This window comes from Schistocerca nitens, chromosome 7 (assembly GCF_023898315.1).
Source record: "Schistocerca nitens isolate TAMUIC-IGC-003100 chromosome 7, iqSchNite1.1, whole genome shotgun sequence".
NCBI lineage: Eukaryota > Metazoa > Arthropoda > Insecta > Orthoptera > Acrididae > Schistocerca > Schistocerca nitens.
In genome coordinates, this window is record NC_064620.1 from 88,528,340 (window position 1) to 88,548,048 (window position 19,709).

Sequence of the window (19,709 nt, forward strand, 5' to 3'; positions counted from 1 at the left end):
AACAATCCATACTGCAGGCCACTGTTAGTAGTACCTAAACCTGGAGGAAATGTGAGACGTGTGTTGTTGGATGCCAGAGCAATTAACCTGATCATAGTTCAGGTCATAACTCATTCCAAAACTACTGGTGAATTAATACAAAGGTTCCCAAGGTACAATACTTTACCAAATGTGGCTCATGCACAGTTATAACAATGTGTTACAATGTGACTTGTAAGGATAGAAATCATAACTTAATTGAAAATATCAAACATGGAAAGTACAGGATGGAATAAAAACAATATTATGAAAAGGATAGATTACTACTCGCCACAGAGGAGATTATGAGTCACAGACAGGCACAAGAAAAAAGACTAGTATGCATGTGATCTTTTGGCCAAAAGAGCTGCTCCTAATTTAGAAAACACACACAAGCACAACTCACACATGACTACTGTGTCCCTGGCCAGTGAGGCCAGGACTGTGAGCAACTATGCCTGGAAGGTGAAGCAATTTGTGGGTGGTGGGAGTAAGGAGGAGGCTGGGTAAGGAGGGAGATAGATAGCATGACAGGGGTGGGGAAGGGTACAGGGCTGCTTATGGGAGCATGCACGGACATGGTGGGAGCACAGTAGGGCTGCTAGGTGCAGTCATGAGGTTTGAAAGGGAAGAAGGAAAAAAGGGAAGAAGGAGAGTGGAAAAGGAGAGAAGTGGAGGAGGGGAAAATTCTAGTGGGATGTATTGGTGGAATAGCAGACTGCTTAGTGCTGGAGGGGGGGGGGGGGCAGGGAAGGGGATAGACAGGTGAAGGACAGTGACTAACAAAGGTTTAGGCCAGGGGAGTTACAGGAAAGTAGGATATATTACAGAAAGATTCCCACCTGCGCATTTCAGTAAAGTTTGCGTTGGTAGGAAGAATCCAGACAGTGCAGGCTGTGAAACAGTCATTAAAGTGAAGAATGTTGTGTTGGATAGTGTGTTCAGCAGCTGGGTGGTCCTGCTGTATCTTGGTCACAGTTTGTTGGTGGCCATTTATGCGGTCAAACAGTTTGTTGTTTTTCATGCTCATCTAGAATGCAGCACAGTGGTTGCAGCTTAGCTTGTAGATCACATGACTTGTTTCACAGGTAACCCTGTTTTTGATGGGATATGTGACACTTGTGACTGTAGTGGTGTAGGTGGTCATGGGAGGATGTATGGGATAGGTCTTGCATGTAGGTCTATTGCAGGAATATGAGCCTGAGGCAGGGATTTGGGAGCATGGGTGGAGTAGGGATGGACAAGGATAATGTGTACATTCAGTGGGTGGGGCAATACTAGTGTGGGAGGGGTGGGAAGGATAGTGGGTATCATGTTCCTTATTTCAGGGCAAGACAGAGAGTTGAAATCCTGGTGAAGAATAGGATTCTGATGCCCCAGTCCTGTGTGGTACAGAGTCACGAGGGGAGTGCTCCTTTGTAGCCAAATGGTGGGAAAGCGGCAAGTGGGAGGGGAGATGGGGGGGGGGGGACTGGAGAGGTGAGGCACAGGAGTTCAGTTTCTGTCCGAGGTTGGTAGGATAATTTCAGTGAGATCCTTGGCGTATTTGGAGAGGGACTGCTTGTCACTACAAATGCGCTGGCCATAGGTGGCATACTGCCTGGTGTGGAATGAGTGGCAGCTATTTAAATGGAGGCACTGCTGGGGACTTTTGATATGGATGATGTAGCCATCTTTGAGGTGATCAACATTGAGGAACGAGAAAGGTGGCTTTTTGGGTTGAGGTGGACCAGCTGAAGTGAATAGGGGAGTACGTGTTGAGGTTCTAGAGGAATGTGGAGTGGTGTCCTCACCCTGATTCCAGGTCATGAAGATATCAACAAATCCAACCCAGATGATGGGCTTGGGATTCTGGATGGTTAGGGATGATTCCTCTAGATGGCCCATGAATAGGATGATATAGGATGGTGGCACATGGCGGCCCATTACTGTACCAAGGATTTGTTTGTAGGTGATGCCTTCAAAGGTGAAATAATTGTCGGTGAGGATGTAGCTGGTCATGGTGGTTAGGAAGGACACTGTATTTCTGGAGTAAGTCGAGCACAGAGGAAGTTAGTGTTCAATAGCAGCAAGGCCTTGTGCATTAGGGATGTAAATGTAGATTGTGGTGGCATCAATACAGATGAGCAGGGTGCCATGTAGCAACATCCTATGTCTATGGATTCATTGCAGGGAGTACAGAAGTACAGATAGACAGTCATGAGAACACTTTGAACATGTTTTCTGAAAACTATCTTGAGCAGCTAGCTCAGGAGCCCACACGCAATGGAAATATCTTAGACCCTATGGCTACAAACAGGCTAGATCATATCAACAATGCAAGTACAGAAACGGGGATTAGCAATCATGATGTCAGTATAGCAACTATGATTACGGAAGTTAATAAATGAGTCAAGAAGGCTAGGAGAGAGTTTCTGTTAGGTAGAGCAGATGAGCAGTTGTTAGCATCCCAATTAGACAGTGAACTGACATCACTTAGTTCCAGGAAGATGGAAGTAGAGGAATTATGCACCTAGTAAGTGGACAGAGGCTGGAAAAGATCCACCATGGTTTAATAACGAAATTCGGAAGATGCTGAGGCAGCAGAGGCTGTCGCACTCTCAGATCAAAAGAGAATGCATGAACGATGACAAGCAAAGGTTAGCAGAGATTCGTGCGTCTGTGAGAGAATCTATGTATAAAGCATACAACTACTACCACCACCATACCTTAAGAAAATATCTGCCAGGAACCTGAGAAAATTCTGATATTATGTAAAATCACTAAGTGGGTCTAAGGCTTCCATTCGATCCCTTGTTGATCGGTCTAGTGTGCCAACTAACAACAGCAAAACAAAAGCCAAGTTTTAAATTACATGTTCAAGAAATCATTCACACGTGAGTATCATGCAAACATACTGTCACCTGACCATCAGATGGACTCCCCCATAGAAGACATAGTAATAAGCATCCCTGATGTAGAAAAACAACTGAAGGATTTGAAAGCAAATAAACCTCCAGGTCTGGATGGAATCCTAATTCAGTTTTACAAAGAGTACTCTACAGCACTGGCCCCTTGCCTAGCCTGCATTTATTGTGAATCTCTCACCCAAAGCAGAATTCCAAGTGACTGGAAAAACTGCAGGTGACTCCAGTATTTGTTGTTGTTGTTGTGGTCTTCAGTCCTGAGACTGGTTTGATGCAGCTCTCCATGCTACTCTATCTTGTGCAAGCTTCTTCATCTCCCAGTACCTACTGCAACCTACATCCTTCTGAATCTGCTTAGTGTATTCATCTCTTGGTCTCCCTCTACGATTTTTACCCTCCACACTGCCCTCCAATGCTAAATTTGTGATCCCTTGATGCCTCAAAACATGTCCTACCAACCGATCCCTTCTTCTAGTCAAGTTGTGCCACAAACTTCTCTTCTGCCCAATCCTATTCAATACCTCCTCATTAGTTACGTGATCTACCCACCTTATCTTCAGCATTCTTCTGTAGCACCACATTTCGAAAGCTTCTATTCTCTTCTTGTCCAAACTAGTTATCGTCCATGTTTCACTTCCATACATGGCTACACTCCATACAAATACTTTCAGAAACGACTTCCTGACACTTAAATCTATACTCGATGTTAACAAATTTCTCTTCTTCAGGAACGATTTCCTTGCCATTGCCAGTCTACATTTTATATCCTCTCTACTTCGACCATCATCAGTTATTTTACTCCCTAAATAGCAAAACTCCTTTACTACTTTAAGTGTCTCATTTCCTAATCTAATCCCCTCAGCATCACCCGATTTAATTTGACTACATTCCATTATCCTCGTTTTGCTTTTGTTTATGTTCATCTTATATCCTCCTTTCAAGACACTGTCCATTCCGTTCAACTGCTCTTCCAAGTCCTTTGCTGTCTCTGACAGAATTACAATGTCGTTGGCGAACCTCAAAGTTTTTACTTCTTCTCCATGAATTTTAATACCTACTCCGAATTTTTCTTTTGTTTCCTTTACTGCTTGCTCAATATACAGATTGAATAACATCGGGGAGAGGCTACAACCCTGTCTCACTCCTTTCCCAACCACTGCTTCCCTTTCATGCCCCTCGACTCATAACTGCCATCTGGTTTCTGTACAAATTGTAAATAGCCTTTTGCTCCATGTATTTTACCCCTGCCACCTTCAGAATTTGAAAGAGAGTATTCCAGTTAACATTGTCAAAAGCTTTCTCTAAGTCTACAAATGCTAGAAGCGTAGGTTTGCCTTTTCTTAATCTTTCTTCTAAGATAAGTCGTAAGGTTAGTATTGCCTCACGTGTTCCAACATTTCTACGGAATCCAAACTGATCTTCCCCGAGGTCCGCTTCTACCAGTTTTTCCATTTGTCTGTACAGAATTCGCGTTAGTATTTTGCAGCTGTGACTTATTAAACTGATAGTTCGGTAATTTTCACATCTGTCAACACCTGCTTTCTTTGGGATTGGAATTATTATATTCTTCTCGAAGTCTGAGGGTATTTCGCCTGTCTCATACATCTTGCTCACCAGATGGTAGAGTTTTGTCATGACTGGCTCTCCAAAGGCCATCAGTAGTTCTAATGGAATGTTGTCTACTCCCGGGGCCTTGTTTCGACTCAGGTCTTTCAGTGCTCTGCCAAACTCTTCACGCAGTATCTTATCTCCCTTTTTGTCTTCATCTACATCCTCTTCCATTTCCATAATATTGTCCTCAAGAACATCGCCCCTGTATAGACCCTCTATATACTCCTTCCACCTTTCTGCTTTCCCTTCTTTGCTTAGAACTGGGTTGCCATCTGAGCTCTTGATATTCATACAAGTGGTTCTCTTCTCTCCAAAGGTCTCTTTAATTTTCCTGTAGGCAGTATCTATGTTACCCCTAGTGAGACAGGCCTCTACATCCTTACATTTGTCCTCTAGCCATCCCTGCTTAGCCATTTTGCACTTCCTGTCGATCTCATTTTTGAGACGTTTGTATTCCTTTTTGCCTGCTTCATTTACTGCATTTTTATATTTACTCCTTTCATCAATTAAATTCAATATTTCTTCTGTTACCCAAGGATTTCTATTAGCCCTCGCCTTTTTACCTACTTGATCGTCTGCTGCCTTCACTATTTCATCCCTCAAAGCTACCCATTCTTCTTCTACTGTATTTCTTTCCCCCATTCCTGTCAATTGTTCCCTTATGCTCTCCCTGAAACTCTGTACAACCTCTGGTTTATTCAGTTTATCCAGGTCCCATCTCCTTAAATTCCCACCTTTTTGCAGTTTCTTCAGTTTCAATCTGCAGTTCATAACCAATAGATTGTGGTCAGAATCCACATCTGCCCCTGGAAATGTCTTACAATTTAAAACCTGGTTCCTAAATCTCTGTCTTACCATTATATAATCTATCTGATACCTTTTAGTATCTCCAGGATTCTTCCAGGTATACAACCTTCTTTCATGATTCTTGAACCAAGTGTTAGCTATGATTAGGTTATGCTCTGTGCAAAATTCTACAAGGCGGCTTCCTCTTTCATTTCTTCCCCCCCAATCCATATTCACCTACGTTTCCTTCTCTCCCTTTTCCTACTGACGAATTCCAGTCACCCATGACTATTAAATTTTCGTCTCCCTTCACTACCTGAATAATTTCTTTTATCTCGTCATACATTTCATCAATTGCTTCATCATCTGCAGAGCTAGTTGGCATATAAACTTGTACTACTGTAGTAGACATGGGCTTTGTGTCTATCTTGGCCACAATAATGCGTTCACTATGCTGTTTTGTAGTAGCTTACCCGCATTCGTATTTTTTTATTCATTATTAAACCTACTCCTGCATTACCCCTCTTTGATTTTGTATTTATAACCCTGTATTCACCTGACCAAAAGTCTTGTTCCTCCTGCCACCGAACTTCACTAATTCCCACTATATCTAACTTTAACCTATCCATTTCCCTTTTTAAATTTTCTAATCTACCCGCCCGATGAAGGGATCTGACATTCCACGCTCCGATCCGTAGAACGACAGTTTTCTTTCTCCTGATAACGATGTCGTCTTGAGAGTCCCCACCCGGAGATCCGAATGGGGGACTATTTTACCTCCGGAATATTTTACCCAAGAGGACGCCATCATCATTTAATCATACAGTAAAGCTGCATGTCCTCGGGAAAAATTACGGCTGTAGTTTCCCCTTGCTTTCAGCCGTTCGCAGTACCAGCACAGCAAGGCCGTTTTGGTTAATGTTACAAGGCCAGATCAGTCAATCATCCAGACTGTTGCCCCTGCAACAACTGAAGAGGCTGCTGCCCCTCTTCAGGAACCACATGTTTGTCTGGCCTCTCAACAGATACCCCTCCGTTGTGGTTGCACCTACGGTACGGCCATCTGTATCGCTGAGGCACGCAAGCCTCCCCACCATCTGCAAGGTCCGTGGTTCATGGGGGGGGCTCCAGTATATAAGAAGGGTAAAAGAATGAACCCGAAAAATTACAGACCAATATTCCTAACTTCAGTTTGCTGCAGAATCCTCCTTGAACATATTCTCAGTTACAATATATTAAACTTTCCTGATACTAAAAAGCTTATGTGCACAAATCAGTGTGGTTTTAGAAAGCATTGCTCATGCAAAACACAGCTTGCCCTGAAACTTCCTGGCAGATTAAAACTGTGTGCCCGACCGAGACTCGAACAAGGTTCGCAGGAGAGCTTCTGTAAAGTTTGGAAGGTTGGAGATAAGGTACTGGCAGAAGTAAAGCTGTGAGTACCGGGCGTGAGTCGTGCTTCGGTAGCTCAATGGTAGAGCACTTGCCCGCGAAAGGCATAGGTCCCGAGTTCGAGTCTCGGTCTGGCACACAGTTTTAATCTGCCAGGAAGTTTCATATCAGCGCACACTCCGCTGCAGAGTGAAAATCTCATTCTGGCACAGCTTGCCCTTTTCTCATATGATAAACTGCAAACTATGGATGAAGGGCAACAGGCAAATTCCATATTTCTAGATTTCCAGAATGCATTTGACACAGTGCCCCACTGGAGGCTGGTAACAAACATAAGAGCATAAGTTCACAGATGTCTGAGTGGCTCAAGGACTTCTTCAGTAATAGAACCCAGTATGTTGTCCTCGACAGCATCAGGAGTGCCCCAGGGAAGCGTGATAGGACTGCTGCTGCTCTCTCTATACATAAATGATTTGGTGGACGGGGTGGGCAGCAATCTGTGGTTCTTTGCTGACAATGCTATGGTGTATGGTAAGGTGTCGAATTTGAGTGACTGTAGGAAGACAAAAGACAACTCAGAGAATATTTCTAGTTGGTGTGATGAAAGGCAGCAAACTCTTAATGTGGAAAACTCTAAGTAGGGAGAACATACCTGTAATGTTCAGATATAGTATCAGTGGTGTCCTGCTTGATACAGCAAGTAATTTATATATCTGGGTGTAAAGATGCAAAACGATATGTAATGGAAAAAGCATGTGAGAACTGCGGTTTATTGGGAGAATTTTGAAAAAGAGTGGCTCACATGTAAAGGAGGCCACATATATAATGCTGGTGCAACCTATTTTTGAATACTGCTCAAGTGTTTGAGATCTGTACCAGATCACATTGATGGAAGACATAGAAGTAGTTCAGAGGCAGGCAGCTAGATATGTTACCTGTAGGTTCAAACAACACTAAGCGTTACGGAGATGCTTAGGGAACTCAAATGTGAACCCCTCGCGGGAAGGCAACATTCTACTTGAGATACACTACTGAGAAAATTTAGAGAACCGGCATTTGAGGCTGACCTTCAAACGATTCTACTGCTGTGATTTCGTAGACTTTGCCAGCTTAATAACTTCTGATATTCTTCACGGGTTTGCAGCCGGATCAAGTCGTTGTCCAGACACAATATTTCGGTGGACCAGCTGGCCGCCATCTTCAGGCGAGTTAATGCTAGTGCACTGCCTCGCCGAAACTGAAATCCAGCCACAACTATGGAAACCTTTATACACCATGAACAGAGCACCGCGCGTGCGTGAGATGATGGGCACCGCCTCCTGGCGGCAAGTAGACACGCAGCACGCTGGTGGGAGAAGACGGCAGAAACGATAAATTGCAACAGCACTAGTTGGAAGAATCCAATGATTGAAAAGAAGATCGTTGTTGTTTAATGTTGGACAAAATTGAATTCCATATCTTACTTAGAGGAAAACCTTTACCCCTGTTAATAATATTACTGGATAATCTAATTTCAATGGATTCTTTAAGAACACATTCCCAATAGCGAGAAGCAAGAGAGATCAATTGTGTCTTGTCATAAACCATCCTGTGTCCTTCGTTAAGGCAATGTTCCGCCACTGCCAACTTCTCAGGCTGGAACAACCGAGTGTGCCGATGATGGTCCACGCACCAGTCCTGAATAGCTCGAATAGTTTGACCAATATACTTCTTCCCACAGTGACACGGAATTTCATAAACCCCGGGCCTCCTCAAGCCCAAATTATCTTTAACTCAGCCAAGAAGGGCTCTAGTCTTGGCCACCGCCGAAAAACACTTTTAATATTATATTTTCTTAAAATTCTTGAAATTTTGGATGATATACTTCCTGCAAAGGGTAAATAAGCAACAGCTTCAAAAGTATCCTCTATGGGCTCGCGTGACGGACCAAACTGAAGAGCACGGCATATTTGTTAGGTTAGGTTAGTGTTATTTAACGTCCCGTCGACAACGAGGTCATTAGAGACGGAGCGCAAGCTCGGGTTAGGGAAGGATGGGGAAGGAAATCGGCCGTGCCCCGTCAAAGGAACCATCCCGGCATTTGCCTGAAATGATTTAGGGAAAACACGGAAAACCTAAATCAGGATGGCTGGAGACGGGATTGAACCGTCGTCCTCCCGAATGCGAGTCCAGTGTGTTGGCATATTTGTTGTTCCGTATATCCATTCTGTTTAAACACAATCCTCAAATGATCAAGTTGTTCTTTCAAATGTTCGTCGTCAGAAATGGCATAAGCTCTTTTGACCAGAGTTCGCAATACTCTACTACGTTGGTGTGGTGGATGACGGCTGGTTGCATGAAGATAGCGTTCAGTATGAGTTGGTTTCCGATACACACTATGTCCAAAAGTCCCATCATCCTTTCTTTGCACTAAAACATCAAGAAATGGAAGTTTACCATCACTTTCAATTTCTATAGTAAATTTAATACTTGGATGTAGACAATTAAAATGATCTAAGAAGCGATTCAAAGCATCAGTTCTATGTGGCCATGTCCTCAAAGTCTTTGATGTTATTTCTCCCTTTACTCAGATTCCTCTTGAAGAGACCCTGTTACTTATCGGTGAGAAATTAGATGAATAAACTAACAAGTTATGTCATCATGTGTTGACTTCAACGTATTTTCTTTTTAATGATGTATATTTTGAGCATACTGACGGGGTGGCTATGGGGAGTCCTCTCTCCCCCATAGTCGCCAACCTTTTTATGGAAGACTTTGAGGACATGGCACTCAAAACTTCGTTTCTTAAACCAAAGTGTTGTTTGCGATACGTTGATGACATTTTTATGGCTTGGCCACATGGAACTGATGCTCTGAATCGCTTCTTAGATCATTTTAATTGTCTACATCCAAGTATTAAATTTACTATAGGAATTGAAAGTGATGGTAAACTTCCATTTCTTGATGTTTTAGTGCAAAGAAAGGATGATGGGACTTTTGAACATAGTGTGTATCGGAAACCCACTCACACTGACCGCAATCTTCATGCGACCAGCTGTCATCCACCACACCAAAGTAGTGGAGTAGTGCGGACTCTGATCAAAAGAGCTTATGCCATTTCTGACGACGAACATTTGAAAGAAGAACTTGATCATTTGAGGATTGTGTTTAAACAGAATGGATATACGGAACAACAAATATGCCGTGCTCTTCAGTTTGGTCCGTCACGCGAGCCCATAGAGGATACTTTTGAAGCTGTTGCTTATTTACCCTTTGCAGGAAGTATATCATCCAAAATTTCAAGAATTTTAAGAAAATATAATATTAAAAGTGTTTTTACGTCGGTGGCCATGACTGGGAGCCGTTCTTGGCTGGGTTAAAGATAATTTGGGCTTGAGGAGGCCCGGGGTTTATGAAATTCCGTGTCACTGTGGAAAGAAGTATATTGGTCAAACTATTCGAGCTATTCAGGACCGGTGTGTGGAACATCATCGGCACACTCGGTTGTTAGAGCCTGAGAAGTTGGCAGTGGCAGAACATTGCCTTAACGAAGGACACAGGATGATGTATGACAAGACACAATTGATCTCTCCTGATTCTCGCTAATGGGAATGTGTTCTTAAAGAATACATTGAAATTAGATTATCCAGTAATATTATTAACAGGGATAAAGGTTTTCCTCTAAGTAAGGTATGGAATTCGATTTTGTCCAACATTAAACAACAACGATCTTCTTTTCAATCATTGGATTCTTCCAACTAGTGCTGTTGCAATTTATCGTTTCTGCCGTCTTCTCCCACCGGCGTGCTGCGTGTCTACTTGCCGCCAGGAGGCGCTGCCCATCACCTCACCCACACACGGTGCTCTGTTCATGGTGTATAAAGGTTTCCGTCGTCGTGGCTGGAATGCAGTTCCGGCAAGGCAGTGCACTAGCATTAACTCATCTGAAGATGGCGGCCAACTGGTCCACCGAAATATTGTGTCTTGACGACGACATGATCCAGCTGCAAACCCGTGGAGAATATCAGAAGTTATTAAGCCGGAAAAGTCTACGATATCACAGCAGTAGAATCGTTTGAAGGTCAGCCTCAAATGCCGGTTCTCCAAATTTTCTCAGTAGTGTATCTCGAGAAGAATGGGGGGGGGGGGGGGGGTGTAAGGTGGGGGTGTTTAAGGGAGGAGGGGGGGAACCATGGTATCTGCCTAAACCGGTTATTTCAGGGGGCACCAAATTCATATTCTTGAAGAATAAATCATGATTTCACAAAGCGCTTAGCATCCAGCACAAGTTGGTCTATCAATTATTCATATTAATTTGATACACATCCCTGTTGGTTTTTGAACATTTTTGAACACATTGTATGTTGATTTCTGATTCAATCATAAGTTGATTTTTGAATGCAAGCATAATGTACATGATATGTCTGCCAGGGTTAATCCCCATCATATCTAGATATAAAAAACTTTTCTGTACACAAAAGGGGACGTGGCTACACAAGCTGTGCTGAATAAACCTGAACAAGTGAATGCCAAATCACTGTTTGCTTATGTGGTTGACTGGGTGTGCAAATGATCAGTGTTGTTATAATTATTCGAGAAGGTTGATTGGGTGTGCAAATGATCTGTGTTGTTATAATTATTAGAGAAATCCAGAGTCAGACTACAGAGTGGAAATAAACGACTAACATGAATAACAGGTAAGAAAGATTACATGTTATCTTGTTGGTATATCCAACAAAATGAAATTTTGACAAAATTTTTTGTCAGATCACTACACTACTAAGGGCTAGTTGTAAAAATATGATCCCCAGTTAGCAGCTGCTTAGTTCTATTCTCAGAATACTGTGGAAAACACATTGTACGAACACGTAATAACGCCTAACCCGAGAATAAATGTGGGATAACTAAACCAGTGATTGGTTGGTTGGTTGATTGTGGGGGAGGGGACCAAACAGTGAGTTCAGACACATCGGATTAAGGAAGGGTGTGGAAGGAAGCTGGCCATGCACTTTCAAGGGAACCATCCCAGCATTTGCTGAAGCAATTTAGGTAAATCAGAGAAAACCTAAATCAAGATGGCCAGATGCAAGTTTGAACTGTTGTCCTCCTGAATGCTAGCCCAGTGTACTAACAACTGCACCATCTCGCTCAGTAAACTGGTGATTCTGGCAATGTTATAAAGTTAAATGGAGAATAATGGCAGGAATAGTTACAGAATTTGTGATGATAAAATTGTTTGTTAGGACAAGGAGGAAGAAGAAGAAGAAGATGACGAAGAAGAAGAAATGGGAACATTACACAAATTATACGGAAGAATATGGCGATTCCATACTTATAAAAAAATTTCTTACTACTACTTTTCGACTTCATGCTTCAGAAGCTGGAGTGTATGAATGAAATGCGAAGCTATTTCCTAACATAAAAGCTTTTGCTTGTAGTAGGCTATATAGGCATTTGACATTGGTACTTCACGAATTATATTCTGTCATGTTATTTATGTAAATGAGATACATAAAAAAAACCACTTGTGCCAAAACAGTCTCACTTATTTGGCATGTGTTACAATTGCTGCAAAATTAGAAAGGCTTATTTCATTTTATCTAACAGACAGTGACAAAATAGACATAATCAAATCGAAAAACCACACCAGCCTTGGGCATTATTCATATTAATTGCTTTTTCAGTGTTAGACAACGACATTTTGTTTTTTCATGTAGCAAAACATTTGACGAACTATGACGACGTAACAGATTCTTTTGCAGAAAGGAAAGCATGCCACGTAAAGCTGTCATGAGATTAGAGATAAAAAAAATGTTGGAACCTAATGACTGAAGAAAAGTGTACTGTCTTGCTTGTCTCCTGTCTTTACTGGTTTTATGTTTCCTATATTTAAGTTTATGTCACACAAAAGAGAAAGTTATTAGTTAACAGGCAGAAAAAAGTGCAAATTTTCTGAAGAGTTCTTACTCTCCCACTTACAAATAATCCAATCTAGTATTGATAGTGAGCTTTTTTTCAGGGGGGTAGGATGTCAAACAGGCTGACTGGAAGCCAGAGAGGAACCACAAAACATTTTAATTTCCGCTGTCCCGAATGTAGGTTTGATGACTTTCATTACAAAATATATGGCACAGCGACGTGCAATAGAAGGAAGCTGTGTGAAGAGTCGTGGCACTGGACTTTGGTACAGTTAAAACCAAATAACAAGTGTGACATTTCCTCGAATACATATTTCATATATCAAACCCTTCAGAAAGATGTGCACTACAAAAAGGACATTTTTTTAAAAATTGATTTTAAAAAAAAATTTTACGTCCTATCTCAAACACTTAAGGGGGGGGGGCACCACTATCAAGTTTTTGCCCCAGTTCAGGAATATCATATACCCGGGGCTGAGATACCGTTCGGTGGCTTGCAGAGTACCTATGTAGATGTAGATCCTGTTCATGAACCATCTGAAGGAATTCTTCCTAATCACTACAATCCTAAACCACTCACCCAATTCAGATGCATTGTGACACCTTTGTCATCTGGACTGAGGGTGTGGACACCCAATCCACATTCCTTCAGGACTTTGTATATAATTGACAAATATTATAACGTGTTGTGTATAGAAGTAACACACAATCAGTCAGAATGATAAGGCACTAACATTGATGGGTAAAATAAGTTATACAATGGTTAGTGTATTTTCCTGGCAGAGCAATCAATTGGTGATGAAAGGAACTAGACATGGCAGCTGTGTATGGATGTAATTCAGAAGCTATTCTTTATAGTTGGCGATGAAAGGAACTGACAGCTGCATTTAGTTCTGTTCAGTTATAAATGTTGCAGTACCTGGTGGATAGTGGCGTCATGACGGAATACTGAGGGTTGTGTGACATAATAAATACAAACCACTATCTCCATATTTTAAATGATTAATGGAAAATCTCATATAAAGATGTGAAACAAATACTAACAAAGAGATAGAGGGGCTGGCCAGTACTTACCTCAGTTCAGTACAGCCGACAGATACACAAAACAGAACATAAAACGCCTACCAGTATCATCAATTTCCGTCGATTTCGTGTTGCTGGCGAACTTTTTTTGTGCCATTGGCTATCTTTCTCTGCCACAGGCAAATTTTTTTGGGACATTTCTGCGCCACCCACGATCTTTTTTTCGTCACCCGCGATCTTTTTTGCGACGCTTGCAATCTTTTTTTGAGCAACATGTGTTCGTTTCCCCTGATCTGGACATACTTGCTTGGTCTGGTGAAAATTTTTCCCTTTTTTCCCGTATAATGTCTTTCTTATTTAGTGGTCTTCCTTTGGCACTGAACATCACCAACACATTTTCTTTCTCGTCCTTCCCTCTTTGTTTTATTCCTTCTTATTATTACTATTTTAACTTTACTTATTTAATTTCCCTACCCACCAGCTACCCACTATGTACCCTAATCCTATACCACATTATTTACATTCATTCTGGAAACACACATTCACCGTAGCCAAACTGCAATCCCACATACTTTTCCTCCGGTCTTGCTTAACCTTTGGAATTACCCCTAAAGGACTTACTTTAAAAGTTCCCATCTCTAGGTGCAATCCCTCCTTCCACCAGTCTCTCCTGGACTTGCAGAACCTTCAATCCTTAGCCCTTACCCAACTTGTCCTGAATCTCTACACTACTTCGTGTAACCACCAATCCCAACAGCACCTATCTCTCTTCCAAGTCCTCCACCTCTCAAACCCCTGCTTTGAGAACACACTCAGGATCACTATCCTAGAAGCCAACTGTAAACTTGAGTTACATGCCACACACCACCTGAAAAAACTATCCACAGTGCTAGTGCAACACCTAAGAAGTGGGGTCCCTCTCCCTATCCCTCACAAACACCAATCACAACAGCACCTTCAACAAATCCTCCTCATAGCCAACAAACCTAGCCTAGCCACCCTACTCAATCTCCCAATCCCAGCACATACCCCACACAGACAAAATCTCAACTATAACCACAGTCAAATGCCACATATCACCAGTCCCAATTCAGTTCTAAACCTCTCATCCAGATCCCTCTCTTCTCCAGAGACATCTGTTCTATCAAAAGGCTTAACCATTAGCCCCACATCTAAATTCAACAACACTGCCCTGGTTAAAGATCTCCTCTCATTCACCTGGAACCTCAACTGGAAATATCACTTCACCACCCAAACACAGCCCCCCCCAATACTAGACCCAGTGTTGAACCCTGTCTAGAACAGTTCCGACCTCCTTCTCAAAGGGATCCTCCTCCCCTCCCCCAAAACCATCCCTTGCAGACATTTCAGAAATTCCTCACATCCAGTGTTGCCTCCCAGTCCTTCTTTAAGAACATCCCGACAACCCCAACATCACCCCAGCTGAATCCCAAGCCATTAAGGAGCTGAAAACAGACCGGTCAATTGTCATCCTCCTGGTGGAAAAAGGCTCCACAACTGTGGTACTTGACCGTGTGGAGTACGTGGCAGAAGGACTGCGTCAACTCTCCGACACCTCAACTTACAAAGCTGTTACCCAGGATCCCATTCCCTCCATCCAGACTGAGCTGCAGAAAATCCTACAAAGCCCCAACAGAACGTATCTCAGCTCTGGTAGACCAACACCTCCAACCTATCACCTGCAGACTCCCATCCTACATGAAAGACACAAACCACTTCCTAGAACGCCTCATATCCATTCCCACTCCCCTCCCACCTGAAACCTTTCTTGTCACCATAGATGCTACATCCACTTACACAAACATCCCACATACCCATGGTCTCTCTGTCCTTGAACACTACCTCTCCCAATGCCCACCCAAAGATCTTCCAAAAACCTCGTTACTTATCACACTTACCAACTTCATCCTCACCCATAATTACTTCACTTTTGAAGGCCAGACCTACAAGCAAATCAGGGGAACAGCCAAGGGAACCAGGATGGCTCCATCCTATGCCAACCTCTTCATGGGCCACATGGAAGAGGCTTTCCTGCTTCCCCTTGCCTGGTATAGGTTTATAGATGACATCTTTGTGGTCTGGACTCATGATGAAGAAACATTCCAGGTTTATAGATGACTTCTTTGTGGTCTGGACTCATGGTGAAGACACACTCCTTAATTTCCTCCATAACCTCAACTCCTTTTCGAATCTGAATTTCACCTGGTCCTTCTCCAAAACCCAAGCCACCTTCCTGGATGTTGACCTTCATCTTGTAGAAGCTCACATCCACACCTCTGTCCACATCAAACCCACAAACAAACAACAGTACCATCACTTTGATAGCTGCCATCCATTCTACATCAAACGCTTCCTTCCCTACAGCCTAGGTATTCGTGGCAAACATATCTGCTCCAGTGATGAATCCCTCAACAATTACACCAATAACCTGACCAGTGCTTTCCTCTCCCGCAGCTATCCTGTAGACCTTGTCCACAAACAGATCTCCCGAGCAATACATTCCTCCCCTTCCAACAACAATGTTCCTACCCCCAGACCACACAGAAGCATCCCCCTTGTCACACAATATTATCCTGGTCTCGAATACATCAACAAATTACTCCACCAGGGATATGACTTTCTCAAGACCACCTTCTCTACCCAGCATATCCTACCCCTGTAACCGACCCCGCTGCAAACCTGCCCCATGCATCCCCACCACAACCACCTACTCCAGCCCCACTACTGGTAAATTCAAGGCAGGGCCACATGTGAAACAACGCATGTCAATTATCAGCTGACATGCCTGCACTACACAGCCTTTTACATTGGTATGACGACAACTAAACTGGCTGAGCGCATGAACGGGCACAGACAAACTGTCCGCCTAGGAGATGTCCAATACCCAGTAGCAGAGCATGCCCTTCAGCATAATTCTAGGTACCTAGGAACCTGCTACACCGTACGTGCCATTTGGCTTCTCCCACCCAACACCAGTCCATCGAAATGCGGAGATGGGAACTTGCACTCCAACACATCCTTTCATTCCGCCATCCCCCTGGACTGAACCTACGTTAACCAACCTCACTCCCATATACTCTTCAGTCTTCTCCTCTTTCCCTTTCCTCTTTAGCCATTCACGCATCTTTTCATCCTACATAGTTGTGTTTATGTTTATACTATATACCTCTTTACTTCTGTATGCATCCTCTTTGGTTTGAAGCTGGCACAGTACTTACAGTAGAATATCTTTGGCTTCCCTCTGACACCCATGCCTCCATCTTTGCTACCCTCCCTGTTTACCTTTCCCCTGTTGCTTCACAACCTGGGTTGTGAGTAACTGAATCCATTTTCCCTTCTTCCCCTTTTTCCCTCCTCTCTCCTCCCTGACGAAAGAACAAAGTTCCGAAAGCTATGATAAAAATTTTATGTTCTGTTTTGTGTATCTATCGGCTGTACTGAGCTGAGGTAAGTACTGGCCAGCCCCTCTATCTCATTGTTAGTATCTCCATATTTTCCATTTTGCAAAGTTTACTGTGTCTGAAATAATATTGTGCATCACTTGCTGAAACTCTTTCAGCAAAATTATGGAACTGGAACACATGAAAGATGAGCTAAATTTTCTACATGAAGGTAGTGCAATATTAGGGAAGAAAAGATTGTGGAAGTGGAAACCTACAATAGTTGTTCAGGAAAAGTAACTGACGGAAAAAATTTATTCCAATACACGAGTGCAAATAACAAAAATGTTATCTGAAGTTCATTCACAGAAAATGATACAACAGATATTCTATCAGGCCTTAAAAAGAAAATAGAAGATATGAAAGAGAATTGTAATGGGAATGAGAGTAAAAAGTTTTATAAGAAGTCAAAAGAAGAAACACAAGGCAATAGAGCAAAACTAATAGGTGCAAGGATAAAGATGAAAATCAGCTGACACAAAAGCGGAAAGTGATGAACAGATGGAGAGAATATTTCAAAGAAATACTGGAGGGTGATTCCTCTGATGGGGAGCAACGGATATACCATACAGTAAAACCAAAAACAGAAGAGCCTACTCTTGCAGAAAAACGAAAGGTGGTGAAATGTCAAAAATATTACAAATATTCAGGAAATGATGGAATAATTGCTGAGCTGCTAAAGAGAGAAGGCATTATTTTAGAAAAATGGATACATAAATTTCTTGGTTATGGAAGCACAAAAGAATTCCAGAAGAATGGACTATACTTGTAATCCAGTCCATGCATAAGAAAGGTGACAAAGCGTGTTCACTCTGCTGAACGTGGCTTAAAAGGTTTTATCCGGAATCCTATACAATACACTACTCTAATGCTTGGAAGGTATATTGGGTGATTATCAGTATGGCTTTAGGCCTAATAGATAAATTGTGGAGCCACATATTCATAGCAAGACAAATACAGGAAAACATATAAGAATATAATATAGGACTCAACGAGATCTATGTGGACTTCATAGTCTAAATAGAGAAGAGATGTTAAAAGATATAAAACTGCTTGGCATATCATCCAAATAAATTTCAGTTATTAAGGCAATCTGGGCAGGTTCCAAGGCAATGGTGAGATTGGATTGGGATTAACTGACTGTTTCAACATCAAAACGGAGTCAGATATGGTGATGCTCATTCCACAATGCTCTCCAATTTGACCTAGAAGCAATTATATGAAAACTGCAAATATCTGGGGACAGTGGTAGAACTGAAAGAAGCTGCACAGCATAGAGAAGTGGAAATTAACAAATCAAAAAACTAAATATATGAAATTTCATAGAACAGGGGACAGTAACTTGGATAACTAGTCAGAAGCAGATTTTAATTTGCAACATGTATATGATTTTGAATGTCTAGGATCTAATATTAACAAAGTAAATTCTACATCCACTAAAATAATAGCCCGTATTTTGAGTGGTAACAGATTTGTTACACATTTAAAAAGATAGTGACATCTAGGATGGTAAACTGACAGCTTAAAATAACTACATACAAGTTTACGATAAGCCAGTAGTTACATATGGACGCGAAGCATGGACACTAATCAGCTCCGATGATTGACTCAGAATACGTGAACAAAGAATACTACAGCAAATTTATGGAGAGGTCCGAAATAATGATAGCATCTGGAGCACAAGGACCAATTAGGTGTTGGACTGGCTCATACAAGGAGCCGATATTGTGAAGCCAATTAAAAGAATAGTCTGGTTGGGTATGTCTAAAATATGGAGGACTCAAGAACTACAAAGTATTTCTTCCACTGGAAACCGACAGGTAGAAGATTAAAAGGAAGACAACACAAACAATGACTAGGTGACATGGAAGAAAACATAAGGAATCAGATGATGGAGAAAGAAAGTAAGCGAGATGGCAGAATGGACGAAAATTGTTAAGAAGGCAAAGTCACATGCAATGTTGTGAAGCCATGATAAAATGAAGACATTCTATCAATGTTGTGATTTTAACAACAAAAATGAGTAAAACCTTCATCTACGATGGCTCATGGAAGTTTTTGACATTAAGCACCATCCTGATCATGCTGAACAATCAAAACAAAGAAGTACAAGCTCTAAGTTCTATGTACCGCATAAATCATAAACCTTCACTGTATATCACATAAAAGGTTTTTCATGTTAGGTTTACTTTTAATCTCAGGCTCCAAACCATCACTTGGCATGTGTTTCATCAAAATGTCCCATGCAGTTCCAGGACATATCTGCAAAGATATTATCATCACCTACATTCACTTCCTGTTAAAATGTCACACTAAGGAGGAAAAGAAATTATTTGCACTCTGAATTAAAGGTGGTGATGATGTACAACCTCTAAAATGTCTCATCCCAGAACAACAGTTAAATAAAACTTCCATTTATCATACTTCAATAGGCTAACAATTTTAAGTTGCAGTTTGGGAGAACACAAATGGATGTCTGCAACACATGTACAAACTGAAATCACTTCACCTGCTCATGTCTGTTAAACAGGTGCAAAGGGTGAACTCGACATTCACAAATGAAGAAGCTAGAAGTTCTACAAGTATCTACAGAATTGTAGATAGCTGCCAGGAAT